Consider the following 25,662-nt stretch of genomic DNA (forward strand, 5'->3'; position numbering starts at 1 on the left):
AGCGTTCCATGGCTTTATTTCGCTTAGTTGCTTACTCTTGAGTAGAACTGCATATTCACTCAAGAAATAAGCATCTTTGTAAAATTAGCCAAAATGAAGCAGAAAACATTGGTGGTGTGTCACAATGCATAGATAGAAGGCAAATAAGCGTTCCATGGCTTTATTTCGCTTAGTTGCTTACTCTTGAGTAGAACTGCATATTCACTCAAGAAATGAGCACCTTTGTGAAATGACCCAAATTGAAGCAGAACACATTGGTGGAGTGTCAGAATTCATAGATAGAAGGCAAATAAGCGTTCCATGGCTTTATTTCGCTTAGTTGCTTACTCCTGAGTAGAACTGCATGTTCACGCCAGAAATAAGCATCTTTGTAAAATGAGCCAGAATGAAGCAGAACACATTGGTGGAGTGTCAGAATGCATAGATAGAAGGCAAATAAGCGTTCCATGGCTTTATTTCGCTTAGTTGCTTACTCTTGAGTAGAACTGCATGTTCACGCCAGAAATAAGCATCTTTGTAAAATTAGCCAAAATGAAGCAGAAAACATTGGTGGTGTGTCAGAATGCATAGATAGAAGGCAAATAAGCGTTCCATGGCTTTTTTTTGCTTAGTTGCTTACTCTTGAGTAGAACTGCATATTCACTCAAGGAATGAGCACCTTTGTGAAATGACCCAAATTGAAGCAGAAAACATTGTTGGAGTGTCAGAATGCATAGATAGAAGGCAAATAAGCGTTCCATGGCTTTATTTCGCTTAGTTGCTTACTCTTGAGTAGAACTGCATGTTCACTCCAGAAATAAGCATCTTTGTAAAATGAGCCAAATTGAAGCAGAAAACATTGGTGGAGTGTCAGAATGCATAGATAGAAGGCAAATAAGCGTTCTATGGCTTTATTTCGCCTAGTTGCTTACTCTTGAGTAGAACTGCATGTTTACGCCAGAAATAAGCATCTTTGTAAAATGAACCAGAATGAAGCAGAAAACATTGTTGGAGTGTCAGAATGCATAGATAGAAGGCAAATAAGCGTTCCATGGCTTTATTTCGCTTACTTGCTAACTCTTGAGTAGAACTGCATGTTCACTCCAGAAAAAAGCATCTTTGTAAAATGAGTCAAATGGAAGCAGAACACATTGGTGGAGGGTCAGAATGCATAGATAGAAGGCAAATAAGCGTTCCATGGCTTTATTTCGCTTAGTTGCTTACTCTTGAGTAGAACGGCATGTTCACGCCAGAAATAAGCATCTTTGTAAAATGAGCCAGAATGAAGCAGAAAACATTGTTGGAGTGTCAGAATGCATAGATAGAAGGCAAAAAAACGTTCTATGGCTTTATTTCGCTTAGTTGCTTACTCTTGAGTAGAACGGCATGTTCACGCCAGAAATAAGCATCTTTGTAAAATTAGCCAAAATGAAGCAGAAAACATTGGTGGTGTGTCACAATGCATAGATAGAAGGCAAATAAGCGTTCCATGGCTTTATTTCGCTTAGTTGCTTACTCTTGAGTAGAACTGCATATTCACTCAAGAAATGAGCACCTTTGTGAAATGACCCAAATTGAAGCAGAAAACATTGTTGGAGTGTCAGAATGCATAGATAGAAGGCAAATAAGCGTTCCATGGCTTTATTTCGCTTAGTTGCTTACTCTTGAGTAGAACTGCATATTCACTCAAGAAATGAGCACCTTTGTGAAATGACCCAAATTGAAGCATAAAACATTGTTGGAGTGTCAGAATGCATAGATAGAAGGCAAATAAGCGTTCCATGGCTTTATTTCGCTTAGTTGCTTACTCTTGAGTAGAACTGCATGTTCACTCCAGAAATAAGCATCTTTGTAAAATGAGTCAAATTGAAGCAGAACACATTGGTGGAGTGTCAGAATTCATAGATAGAAGGCAAATAAGCGTTCCATGGCTTTATTTCGCTTAGTTGCTTACTCCTGAGTAGAACTGCATGTTCACCCCAGAAATAAGCATCTTTGTAAAATGAGTCAAATTGAAGCAGAACACATTGTTGGAGTGTCAGAATGCATAGATAGAAGGCAAATAAGCGTTCTATGGCTTTATTTCGCTTAGTTGCTTACTCTTGAGTAGAACTGCATGTTCACGCCAGAAATAAGCATCTTTGTAAAATGAGCCAAATTGAAGCAGAAAACATTGGCGGAGTGTCAGAATGCATAGATAGAAGGCAAATAAGCGTTCTATGGCTTTATTTCGCCTAGTTGCTTACTCTTGAGTAGAACTGCATGTTCACGCCAGAAATAAGCATCTTTGTAAAATGAACCAGAATGAAGCAGAAAACATTGTTGGAGTGTCAGAATGCATAGATAGAAGGCAAATAAGCGTTCCATGGCTTTATTTCGCTTAGTTGCTTACTCTTGAGTAGAACTGCATGTTCACTCCAGAAATAAGCATCTTTGTAAAATGAGTCACATTGAAGCAGAACACATTGGTGGAGTGTCAGAATTCATAGATAGAAGGCAAATAAGCGTTCCATGGCTTTATTTCGCTTAGTTGCTTACTCCTGAGTAGAACTGCATGTTCACCCCAGAAATAAGCATCTTTGTAAAATGAGTCAAATTGAAGCAGAACACATTGTTGGAGTGTCAGAATGCATAGATAGAAGGCAAATAAGCGTTCTATGGCTTTATTTCGCTTAGTTGCTTACTCTTGAGTAGAACTGCATGTTCACGCCAGAAATGAGCACCTTTGTGAAATGAGCCAAATTGAAGCAGAAAACATTGTTGGAGTGTCAGAATGCATAGATAGAAGGCAAGAAAACGTTCTATGGCTTTATTTCGCTTAGTTGCTTACTCTTGAGTAGAACTGCATGTTCACTCAAGAAATGAGCATCTTTGTAAAATTAGCCAAAATGAAGCAGAAAACATTGGTGGTGTGTCAGAATGCATAGATAGAAGGCAAATAAGCGTTCCATGGCTTTATTTCGCTTAGTTCCTTACTCTTGAGTAGAACTGCATATTCACTCAAGAAATGAGCACCTTTGTGAAATGACCCAAATTGAAGCAGAAAACATTGTTGGAGTGTCAGAATGCATAGATAGAAGGCAAATAAGCGTTCCATGGCTTTATTTCGCTTAGTTGCTTACTCTTGAGTAGAACTGCATGTTCACTCCAGAAAAAAGCATCTTTGTAAAATGAGTCAAATGGAAGCAGAACACATTGGTGGAGTGTCAGAATGCATAGATAGAAGGCAAAAAAACGTTCTATGGCTTTATTTCGCTTAGTTGCTTACTCTTGAGTAGAACTGCATGTTCACGCCAGAAATAAGCATCTTTGTAAAATGAGCCAAATTGAAGCAGAAAACATTGGTGGAGTGTCAGAATGCATAGATAGAAGGCAAATAAGCGTTCTATGGCTTTATTTCGCCTAGTTGCTTACTCTTGAGTAGAACTGCATGTTCACGCCAGAAATAAGCATCTTTGTAAAATGAACCAGAATGAAGCAGAAAACATTGTTGGAGTGTCAGAATGCATAGATAGAAGGCAAATAAGCGTTTCATGGCTTTATTTCGCTTACTTGCTTACTCTTGAGTAGAACTGCATGTTCACTCCAGAAAAAAGGATCTTTGTAAAATGAGTCAAATGGAAGAAGAACACATTGGTGGAGTGTCAGAATGCATAGATAGAAGGCAAATAAGCGTTCCATGGCTTTATTTCGCTTAGTTGCTTACTCTTGAGTAGAACTGCATGTTCACGCCAGAAATAAGCATCTTTGTAAAATGAGCCAGAATGAAGCAGAAAACATTGTTGGAGTGTCAGAATGCATAGATAGAAGGCAAAAAAACGTTCTATGGCTTTATTTCGCTTAGTTGCTTACTCTTGAGTAGAACTGCATGTTCACGCCAGAAATAAGCATCTTTGTAAAATTAGCCAAAATGAAGCAGAAAACATTGGTGGTGTGTCAGAATGCATAGATAGAAGGCAAATAAGCGTTCTATGGCTTTATTTCGCCTAGTTGCTTACTCTTGAGTAGAACTGCATGTTCAGGTCAGAAATAAGCATCTTTGTAAAATGAACCAGAATGAAGCAGAAAACATTGTTGGAGTGTCAGAATGCATAGATAGAAGGCAAATAAGCGTTCCATGGCTTTATTTCGCTTAGTTGCTTACTCTTGAGTAGAACTGCATATTCACTCAAGAAATGAGCACCTTTGTGAAATGACCCAAATTGAAGCAGAAAACATTGTTGGAGTGTCAGAATGCATAGATAGAAGGCAAATAAGCGTTCCATGGCTTTATTTCGCTTAGTTGCTTACTCTTGAGTAGAACTGCATGTTCACTCCAGAAAAAAGCATCTTTGTAAAATGAGTCAAATGGAAGCAGAACACATTGGTGGAGGGTCAGAATGCATAGATAGAAGGCAAATAAGCGTTCCATGGCTTTATTTCGCTTAGTTGCTTACTCTTGAGTAGAACTGCATGTTCACGCCAGAAATAAGCATCTTTGTAAAATGAGCCAGAATGAAGCAGAAAACATTGTTGGAGTGTCAGAATGCATAGATAGAAGGCAAAAAACGTTCTATGGCTTTATTTCGCTTAGTTGCTTACTCTTGAGTAGAACTGCATGTTCACGCCAGAAATAAGCATCTTTGTAAAATTAGCCAAAATGAAGCAGAAAACATTGTTGGAGTGTCAGAATGCATAGATAGAAGGCAAAAAACGTTCTATGGCTTTATTTCGCTTAGTTGCTTACTCTTGAGTAGAACTGCATATTCACTCAAGAAATGAGCACCTTTGTGAAATGACCCAAATTGAAGCAGAAAACATTGTTGGAGTGTCAGAATGCATAGATAGAAGGCAAATAAGCGTTCCATGGCTTTATTTCGCTTAGTTGCTTACTCTTGAGTAGAACTGCATGTTCACTCCAGAAAAAAGCATCTTTGTAAAATGAGTCAAATGGAAGCAGAACACATTGGTGGAGTGTCAGAATGCATAGATAGAAGGCAAAAAAACGTTCTATGGCTTTATTTCGCTTAGTTGCTTACTCTTGAGTAGAACTGCATGTTCACGCCAGAAATAAGCATCTTTGTAAAATGAGCCAAATTGAAGCAGAAAACATTGGTGGAGTGTCAGAATGCATAGATAGAAGGCAAATAAGCGTTCCATGGCTTTATTTCGCCTAGTTGCTTACTCTTGAGTAGAACTGCATGTTCACGCCAGAAATAAGCATCTTTGTAAAATGAACCAGAATGAAGCAGAAAACATTGTTGGAGTGTCAGAATGCATAGATAGAAGGCAAATAAGCGTTTCATGGCTTTATTTCGCTTACTTGCTTACTCTTGAGTAGAACTGCATGTTCACGCCAGAAATAAGCATCTTTGTAAAATGAGTCAAATGGAAGAAGAACACATTGGTGGAGTGTCAGAATGCATAGATAGAAGGCAAATAAGCGTTCCATGGTTTTATTTCGCTTAGTTGCTTACTCTTGAGTAGAACTGCATGTTCACGCCAGAAATAAGCATCTTTGTAAAATGAGCCAGAATGAAGCAGAAAACATTGTTGGAGTGTCAGAATGCATAGATAGAAGGCAAAAAAACGTTCTATGGCTTTATTTCGCTTAGTTGCTTACTCTTGAGTAGAACTGCATGTTCACGCCAGAAATAAGCATCTTTGTAAAATTAGCCAAAATGAAGCAGAAAACATTGGTGGTGTGTCAGAATGCATAGATAGAAGGCAAATAAGCGTTCTATGGCTTTATTTCGCCAAGTTGCTTACTCTTGAGTAGAACTGCATGTTCAGGTCAGAAATAAGCATCTTTGTAAAATGAACCAGAATGAAGCAGAAAACATTGTTGGAGTGTCAGAATGCATAGATAGAAGGCAAATAAGCGTTCCATGGCTTTATTTCGCTTAGTTGCTTATTCTTGAGTAGAACTGCATATTCACTCAAGAAATGAGCACCTTTGTGAAATGAGCCAAATTGAAGCAGAAAACATTGTTGGAGTGTCAGAATGCATAGATAGAAGGCAAATAAGCGTTCCATGGCTTTATTTCGCTTAGTTGCTTACTCTTGAGTAGAACTGCATGTTCACTCCAGAAATAAGCATCTTTGTAAAATGAGCCAAATTGAAGCAAAAAACATTGGTGGAGTGTCAGAATGCATAGATAGAAGGCAAATAAACGTTCTATGGCTTTATTTCGCCTAGTTGCTTACTCTTGAGTAGAACTGCATGTTCACGCCAGAAATAAGCATCTTTGTAAAATGAACCAGAATGAAGCAGAAAACATTGTTGGAGAGTCAGAATGCATAGATAGAAGGCAAATAAGCGTTCCATGGCTTTATTTCGCTTAGTTGCTTACTCTTGAGTAGAACTGCATGTTCACGCCAGAAATAAGCATCTTTGTAAAATGAGCCAGAATGAAGCAGAAAACATTGTTGGAGTGTCAGAATGCATAGATAGAAGGCAAAAAAACGTTCTATGGCTTTATTTCGCTTAGTTGCTTACTCTTGAGTAGAACTGCATGTTCACGCCAGAAATAAGCATCTTTCTAAAATGAGCCAAATTGAAGCAGAAAACATTGGCGGAGTGTCAGAATGCATAGATAGAAGGCAAATAAGCGTTCTATGGCTTTATTTCGCCTAGTTGCTTACTCTAGAGTAGAACTGCATGTTCACGCCAGAAATAAGCATCTTTGTAAAATGAGCCAAATTGAAGCAGAAAACATTGGTGGAGTGTCAGAATGCATAGATAGAAGGCAAATAAGCGTTCTATGGCTTTATTTCGCCTAGTTGCTTACTCTTGAGTAGAACTGCATGTTCACGCCAGAAATAAGCATCTTTGTAAAATGAACCAGAATGAAGCAGAAAACATTGTTGGAGTGTCAGAATGCATAGATAGAAGGCAAATAAGCGTTTCATGGCTTTATTTCGCTTACTTGCTTACTCTTGAGTAGAACTGCATGTTCACTCCAGAAAAAAGCATCTTTGTAAAATGAGTCAAATGGAAGCAGAACACATTGGTGGAGTGTCAGAATGCAGAGATAGAAGGCAAATAAGCGTTCTATGGCTTTATTTCGCCTAGTTGCTTACTCTTGAGTAGAACTGCATGTTCAGGTCAGAAATAAGCATCTTTGTAAAATGAACCAGAATGAAGCAGAAAACATTGTTGGAGTGTCAGAATGCATAGATAGAAGGCAAATAAGCGTTCCATGGCTTTATTTCGCTTAGTTGCTTATTCTTGAGTAGAACTGCATATTCACTCAAGAAATGAGCACCTTTGTGAAATGAGCCAAATTGAAGCAGAAAACATTGTTGGAGTGTCAGAATGCATAGATAGAAGGCAAATAAGCGTTCCATGGCTTTATTTCGCTTAGTTGCTTACTCTTGAGTAGAACTTCATGTTCACTCCAGAAATAAGCATCTTTGTAAAATGAGCCAGATTGAAGCAAAAAACATTGGTGGAGTGTCAGAATGCATAGATAGAAGGCAAATAAGCGTTCTATGGCTTTATTTCGCCTAGTTGCTTACTCTTGAGTAGAACTGCATGTTCACGCCAGAAATAAGCATCTTTGTAAAATGAGCCAGAATGAAGCAGAAAACATTGTTGGAGTGTCAGAATGCATAGATAGAAGGCAAAAAAACGTTCTATGGCTTTATTTCGCTTAGTTGCTTACTCTTGAGTAGAACTGCATGTTCACGCCAGAAATAAGCATCTTTCTAAAATGAGCCAAATTGAAGCAGAAAACATTGGCGGAGTGTCAGAATGCATAGATAGAAGGCAAATAAGCGTTCTATGGCTTTATTTCGCCTAGTTGCTTACTCTTGAGTAGAACTGCATGTTCACGCCAGAAATAAGCATCTTTGTAAAATGAGCCAAATTGAAGCAGAAAACATTGGTGGAGTGTCAGAATGCATAGATAGAAGGCAAATAAGCGTTCTATGGCTTTATTTCGCCTAGTTGCTTACTCTTGAGTAGAACTGCATGTTCACTCAAGAAATGAGCACCTTTGTGAAATGACCCAAATTGAAGCAGAAAACATTGTTGGAGTGTCAGAATGCATAGATAGAAGGCAAATAAGCGTTCCATGGCTTTATTTCGCTTAGTTGCTTACTCTTGAGTAGAACTGCATGTTCACTCCAGAAAAAAGCATCTTTGTAAAATGAGTCAAATGGAAGCAGAACACATTGGTGGAGGGTCAGAATGCATAGATAGAAGGCAAATAAGCGTTCCATGGCTTTATTTCGCTTAGTTGCTTACTCTTGAGTAGAACTGCATGTTCACGCCAGAAATAAGCATCTTTGTAAAATGAGCCAGAATGAAGCAGAAAACATTGTTGGAGTGTCAGAATGCATAGATAGAAGGCAAAAAACGTTCTATGGCTTTATTTCGCTTAGTTGCTTACTCTTGAGTAGAACTGCATGTTCACGCCAGAAATAAGCATCTTTGTAAAATTAGCCAAAATGAAGCAGAAAACATTGTTGGAGTGTCAGAATGCATAGATAGAAGGCAAAAAACGTTCTATGGCTTTATTTCGCTTAGTTGCTTACTCTTGAGTAGAACTGCATATTCACTCAAGAAATGAGCACCATTGTGAAATGACCCAAATTGAAGCAGAAAACATTGTTGGAGTGTCAGAATGCATAGATAGAAGGCAAATAAGCGTTCCATGGCTTTATTTCGCTTAGTTGCTTACTCTTGAGTAGAACTGCATGTTCACTCCAGAAAAAAGCATCTTTGTAAAATGAGTCAAATGGAAGCAGAACACATTGGTGGAGTGTCAGAATGCATAGATAGAAGGCAAAAAAACGTTCTATGGCTTTATTTCGCTTAGTTGCTTACTCTTGAGTAGAACTGCATGTTCACGCCAGAAATAAGCATCTTTGTAAAATGAGCCAAATTGAAGCAGAAAACATTGGTGGAGTGTCAGAATGCATAGATAGAAGGCAAATAAGCGTTCCATGGCTTTATTTCGCCTAGTTGCTTACTCTTGAGTAGAACTGCATGTTCACGCCAGAAATAAGCATCTTTGTAAAATGAACCAGAATGAAGCAGAAAACATTGTTGGAGTGTCAGAATGCATAGATAGAAGGCAAATAAGCGTTTCATGGCTTTATTTCGCTTACTTGCTTACTCTTGAGTAGAACTGCATGTTCACGCCAGAAATAAGCATCTTTGTAAAATGAGTCAAATGGAAGAAGAACACATTGGTGGAGTGTCAGAATGCATAGATAGAAGGCAAATAAGCGTTCCATGGTTTTATTTCGCTTAGTTGCTTACTCTTGAGTAGAACTGCATGTTCACGCCAGAAATAAGCATCTTTGTAAAATGAGCCAGAATGAAGCAGAAAACATTGTTGGAGTGTCAGAATGCATAGATAGAAGGCAAAAAAACGTTCTATGGCTTTATTTCGCTTAGTTGCTTACTCTTGAGTAGAACTGCATGTTCACGCCAGAAATAAGCATCTTTGTAAAATTAGCCAAAATGAAGCAGAAAACATTGGTGGTGTGTCAGAATGCATAGATAGAAGGCAAATAAGCGTTCTATGGCTTTATTTCGCCAAGTTGCTTACTCTTGAGTAGAACTGCATGTTCAGGTCAGAAATAAGCATCTTTGTAAAATGAACCAGAATGAAGCAGAAAACATTGTTGGAGTGTCAGAATGCATAGATAGAAGGCAAATAAGCGTTCCATGGCTTTATTTCGCTTAGTTGCTTATTCTTGAGTAGAACTGCATATTCACTCAAGAAATGAGCACCTTTGTGAAATGAGCCAAATTGAAGCAGAAAACATTGTTGGAGTGTCAGAATGCATAGATAGAAGGCAAATAAGCGTTCCATGGCTTTATTTCGCTTAGTTGCTTACTCTTGAGTAGAACTGCATGTTCACTCCAGAAATAAGCATCTTTGTAAAATGAGCCAAATTGAAGCAAAAAACATTGGTGGAGTGTCAGAATGCATAGATAGAAGGCAAATAAACGTTCTATGGCTTTATTTCGCCTAGTTGCTTACTCTTGAGTAGAACTGCATGTTCACGCCAGAAATAAGCATCTTTGTAAAATGAACCAGAATGAAGCAGAAAACATTGTTGGAGAGTCAGAATGCATAGATAGAAGGCAAATAAGCGTTCCATGGCTTTATTTCGCTTAGTTGCTTACTCTTGAGTAGAACTGCATGTTCACGCCAGAAATAAGCATCTTTGTAAAATGAGCCAGAATGAAGCAGAAAACATTGTTGGAGTGTCAGAATGCATAGATAGAAGGCAAAAAAACGTTCTATGGCTTTATTTCGCTTAGTTGCTTACTCTTGAGTAGAACTGCATGTTCACGCCAGAAATAAGCATCTTTCTAAAATGAGCCAAATTGAAGCAGAAAACATTGGCGGAGTGTCAGAATGCATAGATAGAAGGCAAATAAGCGTTCTATGGCTTTATTTCGCCTAGTTGCTTACTCTAGAGTAGAACTGCATGTTCACGCCAGAAATAAGCATCTTTGTAAAATGAGCCAAATTGAAGCAGAAAACATTGGTGGAGTGTCAGAATGCATAGATAGAAGGCAAATAAGCGTTCTATGGCTTTATTTCGCCTAGTTGCTTACTCTTGAGTAGAACTGCATGTTCACGCCAGAAATAAGCATCTTTGTAAAATGAACCAGAATGAAGCAGAAAACATTGTTGGAGTGTCAGAATGCATAGATAGAAGGCAAATAAGCGTTTCATGGCTTTATTTCGCTTACTTGCTTACTCTTGAGTAGAACTGCATGTTCACTCCAGAAAAAAGCATCTTTGTAAAATGAGTCAAATGGAAGCAGAACACATTGGTGGAGTGTCAGAATGCAGAGATAGAAGGCAAATAAGCGTTCCATGGCTTTATTTCGCTTAGTTGCTTACTCTTGAGTAGAACTGCATGTTCACGCCAGAAATAAGCATCTTTGTAAAATGAGCCAGAATGAAGCAGAAAACATTGTTGGAGTGTCAGAATGCATAGATAGAAGGCAAATAAGCGTTCTATGGCTTTATTTCGCCTAGTTGCTTACTCTTGAGTAGAACTGCATGTTCAGGTCAGAAATAAGCATCTTTGTAAAATGAACCAGAATGAAGCAGAAAACATTGTTGGAGTGTCAGAATGCATAGATAGAAGGCAAATAAGCGTTCCATGGCTTTATTTCGCTTAGTTGCTTATTCTTGAGTAGAACTGCATATTCACTCAAGAAATGAGCACCTTTGTGAAATGAGCCAAATTGAAGCAGAAAACATTGTTGGAGTGTCAGAATGCATAGATAGAAGGCAAATAAGCGTTCCATGGCTTTATTTCGCTTAGTTGCTTACTCTTGAGTAGAACTTCATGTTCACTCCAGAAATAAGCATCTTTGTAAAATGAGCCAGATTGAAGCAAAAAACATTGGTGGAGTGTCAGAATGCATAGATAGAAGGCAAATAAGCGTTCTATGGCTTTATTTCGCCTAGTTGCTTACTCTTGAGTAGAACTGCATGTTCACGCCAGAAATAAGCATCTTTGTAAAATGAGCCAGAATGAAGCAGAAAACATTGTTGGAGTGTCAGAATGCATAGATAGAAGGCAAAAAAACGTTCTATGGCTTTATTTCGCTTAGTTGCTTACTCTTGAGTAGAACTGCATGTTCACGCCAGAAATAAGCATCTTTCTAAAATGAGCCAAATTGAAGCAGAAAACATTGGCGGAGTGTCAGAATGCATAGATAGAAGGCAAATAAGCGTTCTATGGCTTTATTTCGCCTAGTTGCTTACTCTTGAGTAGAACTGCATGTTCACGCCAGAAATAAGCATCTTTGTAAAATGAGCCAAATTGAAGCAGAAAACATTGGTGGAGTGTCAGAATGCATAGATAGAAGGCAAATAAGCGTTCTATGGCTTTATTTCGCCTAGTTGCTTACTCTTGAGTAGAACTGCATGTTCACGCCAGAAATAAGCATCTTTGTAAAATGAACCAGAATGAAGCAGAAAACATTGTTGGAGTGTCAGAATGCATAGATAGAAGGCAAATAAGCGTTTCATGGCTTTATTTCGCTTACTTGCTTACTCTTGAGTAGAACTGCATGTTCACTCCAGAAAAAAGCATCTTTGTAAAATGAGTCAAATGGAAGCAGAACACATTGGTGGAGTGTCAGAATGCAGAGATAGAAGGCAAATAAGCGTTCCATGGCTTTATTTCGCTTAGTTGCTTACTCTTGAGTAGAACTGCATGTTCACGCCAGAAATAAGCATCTTTGTAAAATGAGCCAGAATGAAGCAGAAAACATTGTTGGAGTGTCAGAATGCATAGATAGAAGGCAAAAAAACGTTCTATGGCTTTATTTCGCTTAGTTGCTTACTCTTGAGTAGAACTGCATGTTCACGCCAGAAATAAGCATCTTTGTAAAATTAGCCAAAATGAAGCAGAAAACATTGGTGGTGTGTCAGAATGCATAGATAGAAGGCAAATAAGCGTTCCATGGCTTTATTTCGCTTAGTTGCTTATTCTTGAGTAGAACTGCATATTCACTCAAGAAATGAGCACCTTTGTGAAATGAGCCAAATTGAAGCAGAAAACATTGTTGGAGTGTCAGAATGCATAGATAGAAGGCAAATAAGCGTTCCATGGCTTTATTTCGCTTAGTTGCTTACTCTTGAGTAGAACTGCATGTTCACTCCAGAAATAAGCATCTTTGTAAAATGAGCCAAATTGAAGCAAAAAACATTGGTGGAGTGTCAGAATGCATAGATAGAAGGCAAAAAAAACGTTCTATGGCTTTATTTCGCCTAGTTGCTTACTCTTGAGTAGAACTGCATGTTCACGCCAGAAATAAGCATCTTCGTAAAATGAACCAGAATGAAGCAGAAAACATTGTTGGAGTGTCAGAATGCATAGATAGAAGGCAAATAAGCGTTCCATGGCTTTATTTCGCTTAGTTGCTTACTCTTGAGTAGAACTGCATATTCACTCAAGAAATGAGCACCTTTGTGAAATGACCCAAATTGAAGCATAAAACATTGTTGGAGTGTCAGAATGCATAGATAGAAGGCAAATAAGCGTTCTATGGCTTTATTTCGCTTAGTTGCTTACTCTTGAGTAGAACTGCATGTTCACGCCAGAAATAAGCATCTTTCTAAAATGAGCCAAATTGAAGCAGAAAACATTGGCGGAGTGTCAGAATGCATAGATAGAAGGCAAATAAGCGTTCTATGGCTTTATTTCGCCTAGTTGCTTACTCTTGAGTAGAACTGCATGTTCACGCCAGAAATAAGCATCTTTGTAAGATGAACCAGAATGAAGCAGAAAACATTGTTGGAGTGTCAGAATGCATAGATAGAAGGCAAATAAGCGTTCTATGGCTTTATTTCGCCTAGTTGCTTACTCTTGAGTAGAACTGCATGTTCACGCCAGAAATAAGCATCTTTGTAAAATGAACCAGAATGAAGCAGAAAACATTGTTGGAGTGTCAGAATACATAGATAGAAGGCAAATAAGCGTTCCATGGCTTTATTTCGCTTACTTGCTTACTCTTGAGTAGAACTGCATGTTCACTCCAGAAAAAAGCATCTTTGTAAAATGAGTCAAATGGAAGCAGAACACATTGGTCGAGTGTCAGAATGCATAGATAGAAGGCAAATAAGCGTTCCATGGCTTTATTTCGCTTAGTTGCTTACTCTTGAGTAGAACTGCATGTTCACGCCAGAAATAAGCATCTTTGTAAAATGAGCCAGAATGAAGCAGAAAACATTGGCGGAGTGTCAGAATGCATAGATAGAAGGCAAAAAAACGTTCTATGGCTTTATTTCGCTTAGTTGCTTACTCTTGAGTAGAACTGCATGTTCACGCCAGAAATAAGCATCTTTGTAAAATTAGCCAAAATGAAGCAGAAAACATTGGTGGTGTGTCAGAATGCATAGATAGAAGGCAAATAAGCGTTCCATGGCTTTATTTTGCTTAGTTGCTTACTCTTGAGTAGAACTGCATATTCACTCAAGGAATGAGCACCTTTGTGAAATGACCCAAATTGAAGCAGAAAACATTGTTGGAGTGTCAGAATGCATAGATAGAAGGCAAATAAGCGTTCTATGGCTTTATTTCGCCTAGTTGCTTACTCTTGAGTAGAACTGCATGTTCACGCCAGAAATAAGCATCTTTGTAAAATGAACCAGAATGAAGCAGAAAACATTGTTGGAGGGTCAGAATGCATAGATAGAAGGCAAATAAGCGTTCCATGGCTTTATTTCGCTTAGTTGCTTACTCTTGAATAGAACTGCATATTCACTCAAGAAATGAGCACCTTTGTGAAATGACCCAAATTGAAGCAGAAAACATTGTTGGAGTGTCAGAATGCATAGATAGAAGGCAAATAAGCGTTCCATGGCTTTATTTCGCTTAGTTGCTTACTCTTGAGTAGAACTGCATATTCACTCAAGAAATGAGCACCTTTGTGAAATGACCCAAATTGAAGCATAAAACATTGTTGGAGTGTCAGAATGCATAGATAGAAGGCAAATAAGCGTTCCATGGCTTTATTTCGCTTAGTTGCTTACTCTTGAGTAGAACTGCATGTTCACTCCAGAAATAAGCATCTTTGTAAAATGAGTCAAATTGAAGCAGAACACATTGGTGGAGTGTCAGAATTCATAGATAGAAGGCAAATAAGCGTTCCATGGCTTTATTTCGCTTAGTTGCTTACTCCTGAGTAGAACTGCATGTTCACCCCAGAAATAAGCATCTTTGTAAAATGAGTCAAATTGAAGCAGAACACATTGTTGGAGTGTCAGAATGCATAGATAGAAGGCAAATAAGCGTTCTATGGCTTTATTTCGCTTAGTTGCTTACTCTTGAGTAGAACTGCATGTTCACGCCAGAAATAAGCATCTTTGTAAAATGACCCAAATTGAAGCAGAAAACATTGTTGGAGTGTCAGAATGCATAGATAGAAGGCAAATAAGCGTTCCATGGCTTTATTTCGTTTAGTTGCTTACTCTTGAGTAGAACTGCATGTTCACTCCAGAAATAAGCATCTTTGTAAAATGAGTCAAATTGAAGCAGAACACATTGGTGGAGTGTCAGAATTCATAGATAGAAGGCAAATAAGCGTTCCATGGCTTTATTTCGCTTAGTTGCTTACTCCTGAGTAGAACTGCATGTTCACCCCAGAAATAAGCATCTTTGTAAAATGAGTCAAATTGAAGCAGAACACATTGTTGGAGTGTCAGAATGCATAGATAGAAGGCAAATAAGCGTTCTATGGCTTTATTTCGCTTAGTTGCTTACTCTTGAGTAGAACTGCATGTTCACGCCAGAAATAAGCATCTTTGTAAAATGAGCCAAATTGAAGCAGAAAACATTGGCGGAGTGTCAGAATGCATAGATAGAAGGCAAATAAGCGTTCTATGGCTTTATTTCGCCTAGTTGCTTACTCTTGAGTAGAACTGCATGTTCACGCCAGAAATAAGCATCTTTGTAAAATGAACCAGAATGAAGCAGAACACATTGGTGGAGTGTCAGAGTGCATAGATAGAAGGCAAATAAGCGTTCCATGGCTTTATTTCGCTTAGTTGCTTACTCTTGAGTAGAACTGCATGTTCACGCCAGAAATAAGCATCTTTGTAAAATGAGCCAGAATGAAGCAGAAAACATTGTTGGAGTGTCAGAATGCATAGATAGAAGGCAAAAAAACGTTCTATGGCTTTATTTCACTTAGTTGCTTACTCTTGAGTAGAACTGCATGTTCACTCCAGAAATAAGCATCTTTGTAAAATGAGCCAAATTGAAGCAGAAAACATTGGTGGAGTGTCAGAATGCATAGATAGAAGGCAAATAAGCGTTCTATGGCTTTATTTCGCCTAGTTGCTTACTCTTGAGTAGAACTGCATGTTCACGCCAGAAATAAGCATCTTTGTAAAATGAACCAGAATGAAGCAGAAAACATTGTTGGAGTGTCAGAATGCATAGATAGAAGGCAAATAAGCGTTCCATGGCTTTATTTCGTTTAGTTGCTTATTCTTGAGTAGAACTGCATATTCACTCAAGAAATGAGCACCTTTGTGAAATGAGCCAAATTGAAGCAGAAAACATTGTTGGAGTGTCAGAATGCATAGATAGAAGGCAAATAAGCGTTCCATGGCTTTATTTCGCTTAGTTGCTTACTCTTGAGTAGAACTGCATGTTCACTCCAGAAATAAGCATCTTTGTAAAATGAGCCAAATTGAAGCAAAAAACATTGGTGGAGTGTCAGAATGCATAGATAGAAGGCAAATAAGCGTTCTATGGCTTTATTTCGCCTAGTTGCTTACTCTTGAGTAGAACTGCATGTTCACGCCAGAAATAAGCATCTTTGTAAAATGAACCAGAATGAAGCAGAAAACATTGTTGGAGTGTCAGAATGCATAGATAGAAGGCAAATAAGCGTTCCATGGCTTTATTTCGCTTAGTTGCTTACTCTTGTGTAGAACTGCATGTTCACGCCAGAAATAAGCATCTTTGTAAAATGAGCCAGAATGAAGCAGAAAACATTGTTGGAGTGTCAGAATGCATAGATAGAAGGCAAAAAAACGTTCTATGGCTTTATTTCGCTTAGTTGCTTACTCTTGAGTAGAACTGCATGTTCACGCCAGAAATAAGCATCTTTGTAAAATGAGCCAAATTGAAGCAGAAAACATTGGCGGAGTGTCAGAATGCATAGATAGAAGGCAAATAAGCGTTCTATGGCTTTATTTCGCCTAGTTGCTTACTCTTGAGTAGAACTGCATTTTCACGCCAGAAATAAGCATCTTTGTAAAATGAACCAGAATGAAGCAGAAAACATTGTTGGAGTGTCAGAATACATAGATAGAAGGCAAATAAGCGTTCCATGGCTTTATTTCGCTTACTTGCTTACTCTTGAGTAGAACTGCATGTTCACTCCAGAAAAAAGCATCTTTGTAAAATGAGTCAAATGGAAGCGGAACACATTGGTGGAGTGTCAGAATGCATAGGTAGAAGTCAAATAAGCGTTCCATGGCTTTATTTCGCTTAGTTGCTTACTCTTGAGTAGAACTGCATGTTCACGCCAGAAATAAGCATCTTTGTAAAATGAGCCAGAATGAAGCAGAAAACATTGTTGGAGTGTCAGAATGCATAGATAGAAGGCAAAAAAACGTTCTATGGCTTTATTTCGCTTAGTTGCTTACTCTTGAGTAGAACTGCATGTTCACGCCAGAAATAAGCATCTTTGTAAAATTAGCCAAAATGAAGCAGAAAACATTGGTGGTGTGTCAGAATGCATAGATAGAAGGCAAATAAGCGTTCCATGGCTTTATTTTGCTTAGTTGCTTACTCTTGAGTAGAACTGCATATTCACTCAAGGAATGAGCACCTTTGTGAAATGACCCAAATTGAAGCAGAAAACATTGTTGGAGTGTCAGAATGCATAGATAGAAGGCAAATAAGCGTTCTATGGCTTTATTTCGCTTAGTTGCTTACTCTTGAGTAGAACTGCATATTCACTCAAGGAATGAGCACCTTTGTGAAATGACCCAAATTGAAGCAGAAAACATTGTTGGAGTGTCAGAATGCATAGATAGAAGGCAAATAAGCGTTCTATGGCTTTATTTCGCCTAGTTGCTTACTCTTGAGTAGAACTGCATGTTCACGCCAGAAATAAGCATCTTTGTAAAATGAACCAGAATGAAGCAGAAAACATTGTTGGAGGGTCAGAATGCATAGATAGAAGGCAAATAAGCGTTCCATGGCTTTATTTCGCTTAGTTGCTTACTCTTGAGTAGAACTGCATGTTCACGCCAGAAATAAGCATCTTTGTAAAATGAGCCAGAATGAAGCAGAAAACATTGGCGGAGTGTCAGAATGCATAGATAGAAGGCAAAAAAACGTTCTATGGCTTTATTTCGCTTAGTTGCTTACTCTTGAGTAGAACTGCATGTTCACGCCAGAAATAAGCATCTTTGTAAAATTAGCCAAAATGAAGCAGAAAACACTGGTGGTGTGTCACAATGCATAGATAGAAGGCAAATAAGCGTTCCATGGCTTTATTTCGCTTAGTTGCTTACTCTTGAGTAGAACTGCATATTCACTCAAGAAATGAGCACCTTTGTGAAATGACCCAAATTGAAGCAGAAAACATTGTTGGAGTGTCAGAATGCATAGATAGTAGGCAAATAAGCGTTCCATGGCTTTATTTCGATTAGTTGCTTACTCTTGAGTAGAACTGCATATTCACTCAAGAAATGAGCACCTTTGTGAAATGACCCAAATTGAAGCATAAAACATTGTTGGAGTGTCAGAATGCATAGATAGAAGGCAAATAAGCGTTCCATGGCTTTATTTCGCTTAGTTGCTTACTCTTGAGTAGAACTGCATGTTCACTCCAGAAATAAGCATCTTTGTAAAATGAGTCAAATTGAAGCAGAACACATTGGTGGAGTGTCAGAATTCATAGATAGAAGGCAAATAAGCGTTCCATGGCTTTATTTCGCTTAGTTGCTTACTCCTGAGTAGAACTGCATGTTCACCCCAGAAATAAGCATCTTTGTAAAATGAGTCAAATTGAAGCAGAACACATTGTTGGAGTGTCAGAATGCATAGATAGAAGGCAAGTAAGCGTTCTATGGCTTTATTTCGCTTAGTTGCTTACTCTTGAGTAGAACTGCATGTTCACGCCAGAAATAAGCATCTTTGTAAAATGAGCCAAATTGAAGCAGAAAACATTGGCGGAGTGTCAGAATGCATAGATAGAAGGCAAAAAAACGTTCTATGGCTTTATTTCGCCTAGTTGCTTACTCTTGAGTAGAACTGCATGTTCACGCCAGAAATAAGCATCTTTGTAAAATGAACCAGAATGAAGCAGAAAACATTGTTGGAGTGTCAGAATGCATAGATAGAAGGCAAATAAGCGTTCCATGGCTTTATTTCGCTTACTTGCTTACTCTTGAGTAGAACTGCATGTTCACTCCAGAAAAAAGCATCTTTGTAAAATTAGCCAAAATGAAGCAGAAAACACTGGTGGTGTGTCACAATGCATAGATAGAAGGCAAATAAGCGTTCCATGGCTTTATTTCGCTTAGTTGCTTACTCTTGAGTAGAACTGCATATTCACTCAAGCAATGAGCACCTTTGTGAAATGACCCAAATTGAAGCAGAAAACATTGTTGGAGTGTCAGAATGCATAGATAGTACGCAAATAAGCGTTCCATGGCTTTATTTCGCTTAGTTGCTTACTCTTGAGTAGAACTGCATATTCACTCAAGAAATGAGCACCTTTGTGAAATGACCCAAATTGAAGCAGAACACATTGTTGGAGTGTCAGAATGCATAGATAGAAGGCGAATAAGCGTTCTATGGCTTTATTTCGCTTAGTTGCTTACTCTTGAGTAGAACTGCATGTTCACGCCAGAAATAAGCATCTTTGTAAAATGAGCCAAATTGAAGCAGAAAACATTGGCGGAGTGTCAGAATGCATAGATAGAAGGCAAATAAGCGTTCTATGGCTTTATTTCGCCTAGTTGCTTACTCTTGAGTAGAACTGCATGTTCACGCCAGAAATAAGCATCTTTGTAAAATGAACCAGAATGAAGCAGAAAACATTGTTGGAGTGTCAGAATGCATAGATAGAAGGCAAATAAGCGTTCCATGGCTTTATTTCGCTTACTTGCTTACTCTTGAGTAGAACTGCATGTTCACTCCAGAAAAAAGCATCTTTGTAAAATGAGTCAAATGGAAGCAGAACACATTGGTGGAGGGTCAGAATGCATAGATAGAAGGCAAATAAGCGTTCCATGGCTTTATTTCGCTTAGTTGCTTACTCTTGAGTAGAACTGCATGTTCACGCCAGAAATAAGCATCTTTGTAAAATGAGCCAGAATGAAGCAGAAAACATTGTTGGAGTGTCAGAATGCATAGATAGAAGGCAAAAAAACGTTCTATGGCTTTATTTCGCTTAGTTGCTTACTCTTGAGTAGAACTGCATGTTCACTCCAGAAATAAGCATCTTTGTAAAATGAGCCAAATTGAAGCAGAAAACATTGGCGGAGTGTCAGAATGCATAGATAGAAGGCAAATAAGCGTTCTATGGCTTTATTTCGCCTAGTTGCTTACTCTTGAGTAGAACTTCATGTTCACGCCAGAAATAAGCATCTTTGTAAAATGAACCAGAATGAAGCAGAAAACATTGTTGGAGTGTCAGAATGCATAGATAGAAGGCAAATAAGCGTTCCATGGCTTTATTTCGCTTAGTTGCTTATTCTTGAGTAGAACTGCATATTCACTCAAGAAATGAGCACCTTTGTGAAATGAGCCAAATTGAAGCAGAACACATTGGTGGAGTGTCAGAATGCAGAGATAGAAGGCAAATAAGCGTTCCATGGCTTTATTTCGCTTAGTTGCTTACTCTTGAGTAGAACTGCATGTTCACGCCAGAAATAAGCATCTTTGTAAAATGAGCCAGAATGAAGCAGAAAACATTGTTGGAGTGTCAGAATGCATAGATAGAAGGCAAAAAAACGTTCTATGGCTTTATTTCGCTTAGTTGCTTACTCTTGAGTAGAACTGCATGTTCACGCCAGAAATAAGCATCTTTGTAAAATTAGCCAAAATGAAGCAGAAAACATTGGTGGTGTGTCAGAATGCATAGATAGTAGGCAAATAAGCGTTCTATGGCTTTATTTCGCCTAGTTGCTTACTCTTGAGTAGAACTGCATGTTCAGGTCAGAAATAAGCATCTTTGTAAAATGAACCAGAATGAAGCAGAAAACATTGTTGGAGTGTCAGAATGCATAGATAGAAGGCAAATAAGCGTTCCATGGCTTTATTTCGCTTAGTTGCTTATTCTTGAGTAGAACTGCATATTCACTCAAGAAATGAGCACCTTTGTGAAATGAGCCAAATTGAAGCAGAAAACATTGTTGGAGTGTCAGAATGCATAGATAGAAGGCAAATAAGCGTTCCATGGCTTTATTTCGCTTAGTTGCTTACTCTTGAGTAGAACTGCATGTTCACTCCAGAAATAAGCATCTTTGTAAAATGAGCCAAATTGAAGCAAAAAACATTGGTGGAGTGTCAGAATGCATAGATAGAAGGCAAATAAACGTTCTATGGCTTTATTTCGCCTAGTTGCTTACTCTTGAGTAGAACTGCATGTTCACGCCAGAAATAAGCATCTTTGTAAAATGAACCAGAATGAAGCAGAAAACATTGTTGGAGAGTCAGAATGCATAGATAGAAGGCAAATAAGCGTTCCATGGCTTTATTTCGCTTAGTTGCTTACTCTTGAGTAGAACTGCATGTTCACGCCAGAAATAAGCATCTTTGTAAAATGAGCCAGAATGAAGCAGAAAACATTGTTGGAGTGTCAGAATGCATAGATAGAAGGCAAAAAAACGTTCTATGGCTTTATTTCGCTTAGTTGCTTACTCTTGAGTAGAACTGCATGTTCACGCCAGAAATAAGCATCTTTCTAAAATGAGCCAAATTGAAGCAGAAAACATTGGCGGAGTGTCAGAATGCATAGATAGAAGGCAAATAAGCGTTCTATGGCTTTATTTCGCCTAGTTGCTTACTCTTGAGTAGAACTGCATGTTCACGCCAGAAATAAGCATCTTTGTAAAATGAGCCAAATTGAAGCAGAAAACATTGGTGGAGTGTCAGAATGCATAGATAGAAGGCAAATAAGCGTTCTATGGCTTTATTTCGCCTAGTTGCTTACTCTTGAGTAGAACTGCATGTTCACGCCAGAAATAAGCATCTTTGTAAAATGAACCAGAATGAAGCAGAAAACTTTGTTGGAGTATCAGAATGCATAGATAGAAGGCAAATAAGCGTTCCATGGCTTTATTTCGCTTACTTGCTTACTCTTGAGTAGAACTGCATGTTCACTCCAGAAAAAAGCATCTTTGTAAAATGAGTCAAATGGAAGCAGAACACATTGGTGGAGGGTCAGAATGCATAGATAGAAGGCAAATAAGCGTTCCATGGCTTTATTTCGCTTAGTTGCTTACTCTTGAGTAGAACTGCATGTTCACGCCAGAAATAAGCATCTTTGTAAAATGAGCCAGAATGAAGCAGAAAACATTGTTGGAGTGTCAGAATGCATAGATAGAAGGCAAAAAAACGTTCTATGGCTTTATTTCGCTTAGTTGCTTACTCTTGAGTAGAACTGCATGTTCACTCCAGAAATAAGCATCTTTGTAAAATGAGCCAAATTGAAGCAGAAAACATTGGCGGAGTGTCAGAATGCATAGATAGAAGGCAAATAAGCGTTCTATGGCTTTATTTCGCCTAGTTGCTTACTCTTGAGTAGAACTGCATGTTCACGCCAGAAATAAGCATCTTTGTAAAATGAACCAGAATGAAGCAGAAAACATTGTTGGAGTGTCAGAATGCATAGATAGAAGGCAAATAAGCGTTCCATGGCTTTATTTCGCTTAGTTGCTTATTCTTGAGTAGAACTGCATATTCACTCAAGAAATGAGCACCTTTGTGAAATGAGCCAAATTGAAGCAGAACACATTGGTGGAGTGTCAGAATGCAGAGATAGAAGGCAAATAAGCGTTCCATGGCTTTATTTCGCTTAGTTGCTTACTCTTGAGTAGAACTGCATGTTCACGCCAGAAATAAGCATCTTTGTAAAATGAGCCAGAATGAAGCAGAAAACATTGTTGGAGTGTCAGAATGCATAGATAGAAGGCAAAAAAACGTTCTATGGCTTTATTTCGCTTAGTTGCTTACTCTTGAGTAGAACTGCATGTTCACGCCAGAAATAAGCATCTTTGTAAAATTAGCCAAAATGAAGCAGAAAACATTGGTGGTGTGTCAGAATGCATAGATAGAAGGCAAATAAGCGTTCTATGGCTTTATTTCGCCTAGTTGCTTACTCTTGAGTAGAACTGCATGTTCAGGTCAGAAATAAGCATCTTTGTAAAATGAACCAGAATGAAGCAGAAAACATTGTTGGAGTGTCAGAATGCATAGATAGAAGGCAAATAAGCGTTCCATGGCTGTATTTCGCTTAGTTGCTTATTCTTGAGTAGAACTGCATATTCACTCAAGAAATGAGCATCTTTGTAAAATGAGCCAAATTGAAGCAAAAAACATTGGTGGAGTGTCAGAATGCATAGATAGAAGGCAAATAAACGTTCTATGGCTTTATTTCGCCTAGTTGCTTACTCTTGAGTAGAACTGCATGTTCACGCCAGAAATAAGCATCTTTGTAAAATGAACCAGAATGAAGCAGAAAACATTGTTGGAGAGTCAGAATGCATAGATAGAAGGCAAATAAGCGTTCCATGGCTTTATTTCGCTTAGTTGCTTACTCTTGAGTAGAACTGCATGTTCACGCCAGAAATAAGCATCTTTGTAAAATGAGCCAGAATGAAGCAGAAAACATTGTTGGAGTGTCAGAATGCATAGATAGAAGGCAAATAAGCGTTCTATGGCTTTATTTCGCCTAGTTGCTTACTCTTGAGTAGAACTGCATGTTCACGCCAGAAATAAGCATCTTTGTAAAATGAGCCAAATTGAAGCAGAAAACATTGGTGGAGTGTCAGAATGCATAGATAGAAGGCAAATAAGCGTTCTATGGCTTTATTTCGCCTAGTTGCTTACTCTTGAGTAGAACTGCATGTTCACGCCAGAAATAAGCATCTTTGTAAAATGAACCAGAATGAAGCAGAAAACATTGTTGGAGTGTCAGAATGCATAGATAGAAGGCAAATAAGCGTTTCATGGCTTTATTTCGCTTACTTGCTTACTCTTGAGTAGAACTGCATGTTCACTCCAGAAAAAAGCATCTTTGTAAAATGAGTCAAATGGAAGCAGAACACATTGGTGGAGTGTCAGAATGCAGAGATAGAAGGCAAATAAGCGTTCCATGGCTTTATTTCGCTTAGTTGCTTACTCTTGAGTAGAACTGCATGTTCACGCCAGAAATAAGCATCTTTGTAAAATGAGCCAGAATGAAGCAGAAAACATTGTTGGAGTGTCAGAATGCATAGATAGAAGGCAAAAAAACGTTCTATGGCTTTATTTCGCTTAGTTGCTTACTCTTGAGTAGAACTGCATGTTCACGCCAGAAATAAGCATCTTTGTAAAATGAACCAGAATGAAGCAGAAAACATTGTTGGAGTGTCAGAATGCATAGATAGAAGGCAAATAAGCGTTCCATGGCTTTATTTCGCTTAGTTGCTTATTCTTGAGTAGAACTGCATATTCACTCAAGAAATGAGCACCTTTGTGAAATGAGCCAAATTGAAGCAGAAAACATTGTTGGAGTGTCAGAATGCATAGATAGAAGGCAAATAAGCGTTCCATGGCTTTATTTCGCTTAGTTGCTTACTCTTGAGTAGAACTGCATGTTCACTCCAGAAATAAGCATCTTTGTAAAATGAGCCAAATTGAAGCAAAAAACATTGGTGGAGTGTCAGAATGCATAGATAGAAGGCAAATAAACGTTCTATGGCTTTATTTCGCTTAGTTGCTTACTCTTGAGTAGAACTGCATGTTCACGCCAGAAATAAGCATCTTTGTAAAATGAGCCAGAATGAAGCAGAAAACATTGTTGGAGTGTCAGAATGCATAGAAAGAAGGCAAAAAAACGTTCCATGGCTTTATTTCGCTTAGTTGCTTACTCTTGAGTAGAACTGCATGTTCACGCCAGAAATAAGCATCTTTGTAAAATGAGCCAGAATGAAGCAGAAAACATTGTTGGAGTGTCAGAATGCATAGAAAGAAGGCAAAAAAACGTTCTATGGCTTTATTTCGCTTAGTTGCTTACTCTTGAGTAGAACTGCATGTTCACGCCAGAAATAAGCATCTTTCTAAAATGAGCCAAATTGAAGCAGAAAACATTGGCGGAGTGTCAGAATGCATAGATAGAAGGCAAATAAGCGTTCTATGGCTTTATTTCGCCTAGTTGCTTACTCTTGAGTAGAACTGCATGTTCACGCCAGAAATAAGCATCTTTGTAAAATGAACCAGAATGAAGCAGAAAACATTGTTGGAGTGTCAGAATGCATAGATAGAAGGCAAATAAGCCTTCTATGGCTTTATTTCGCCTAGTTGCTTACTCTTGAGTAGAACTGCATGTTCACGCCAGAAATAAGCATCTTTGTAAAATGAACCAGAATGAAGCAGAAAACATTGTTGGAGTGTCAGAATACATAGATAGAAGGCAAATAAGCGTTCCATGGCTTTATTTCGCTTACTTGCTTACTCTTGAGTAGAACTGCATGTTCACTCCAGAAAAAAGCATCTTTGTAAAATGAGTCAAATGGAAGCAGAACACATTGGTGGAGTGTCAGAATGCATAGATAGAAGGCAAATAAGCGTTCCATGGCTTTATTTTGCTTAGTTGCTTACTCTTGAGTAGAACTGCATGTTCACGCCAGAAATAAGCATCTTTGTAAAATGAGCCAGAATGAAGCAGAAAACATTGGCGGAGTGTCAGAATGCATAGATAGAAAGCAAAAAAACGTTCTATGGCTTTATTTCGCTTAGTTGCTTACTCTTGAGTAGAACTGCATGTTCACGCCAGAAATAAGCATCTTTGTAAAATTAGCCAAAATGAAGCAGAAAACATTGGTGGTGTGTCAGAATGCATAGATAGAAGGCAAATAAGCGTTCCATGGCTTTATTTTGCTTAGTTGCTTACTCTTGAGTAGAACTGCATATTCACTCAAGGAATGAGCACCTTTGTGAAATGACCCAAATTGAAGCAGAAAACATTGTTGG

The sequence above is a fragment of the Zootoca vivipara genome, chromosome 15, assembly GCF_963506605.1.
Source record: "Zootoca vivipara chromosome 15, rZooViv1.1, whole genome shotgun sequence".
Taxonomy (NCBI): Eukaryota; Metazoa; Chordata; class Lepidosauria; order Squamata; family Lacertidae; genus Zootoca; species Zootoca vivipara.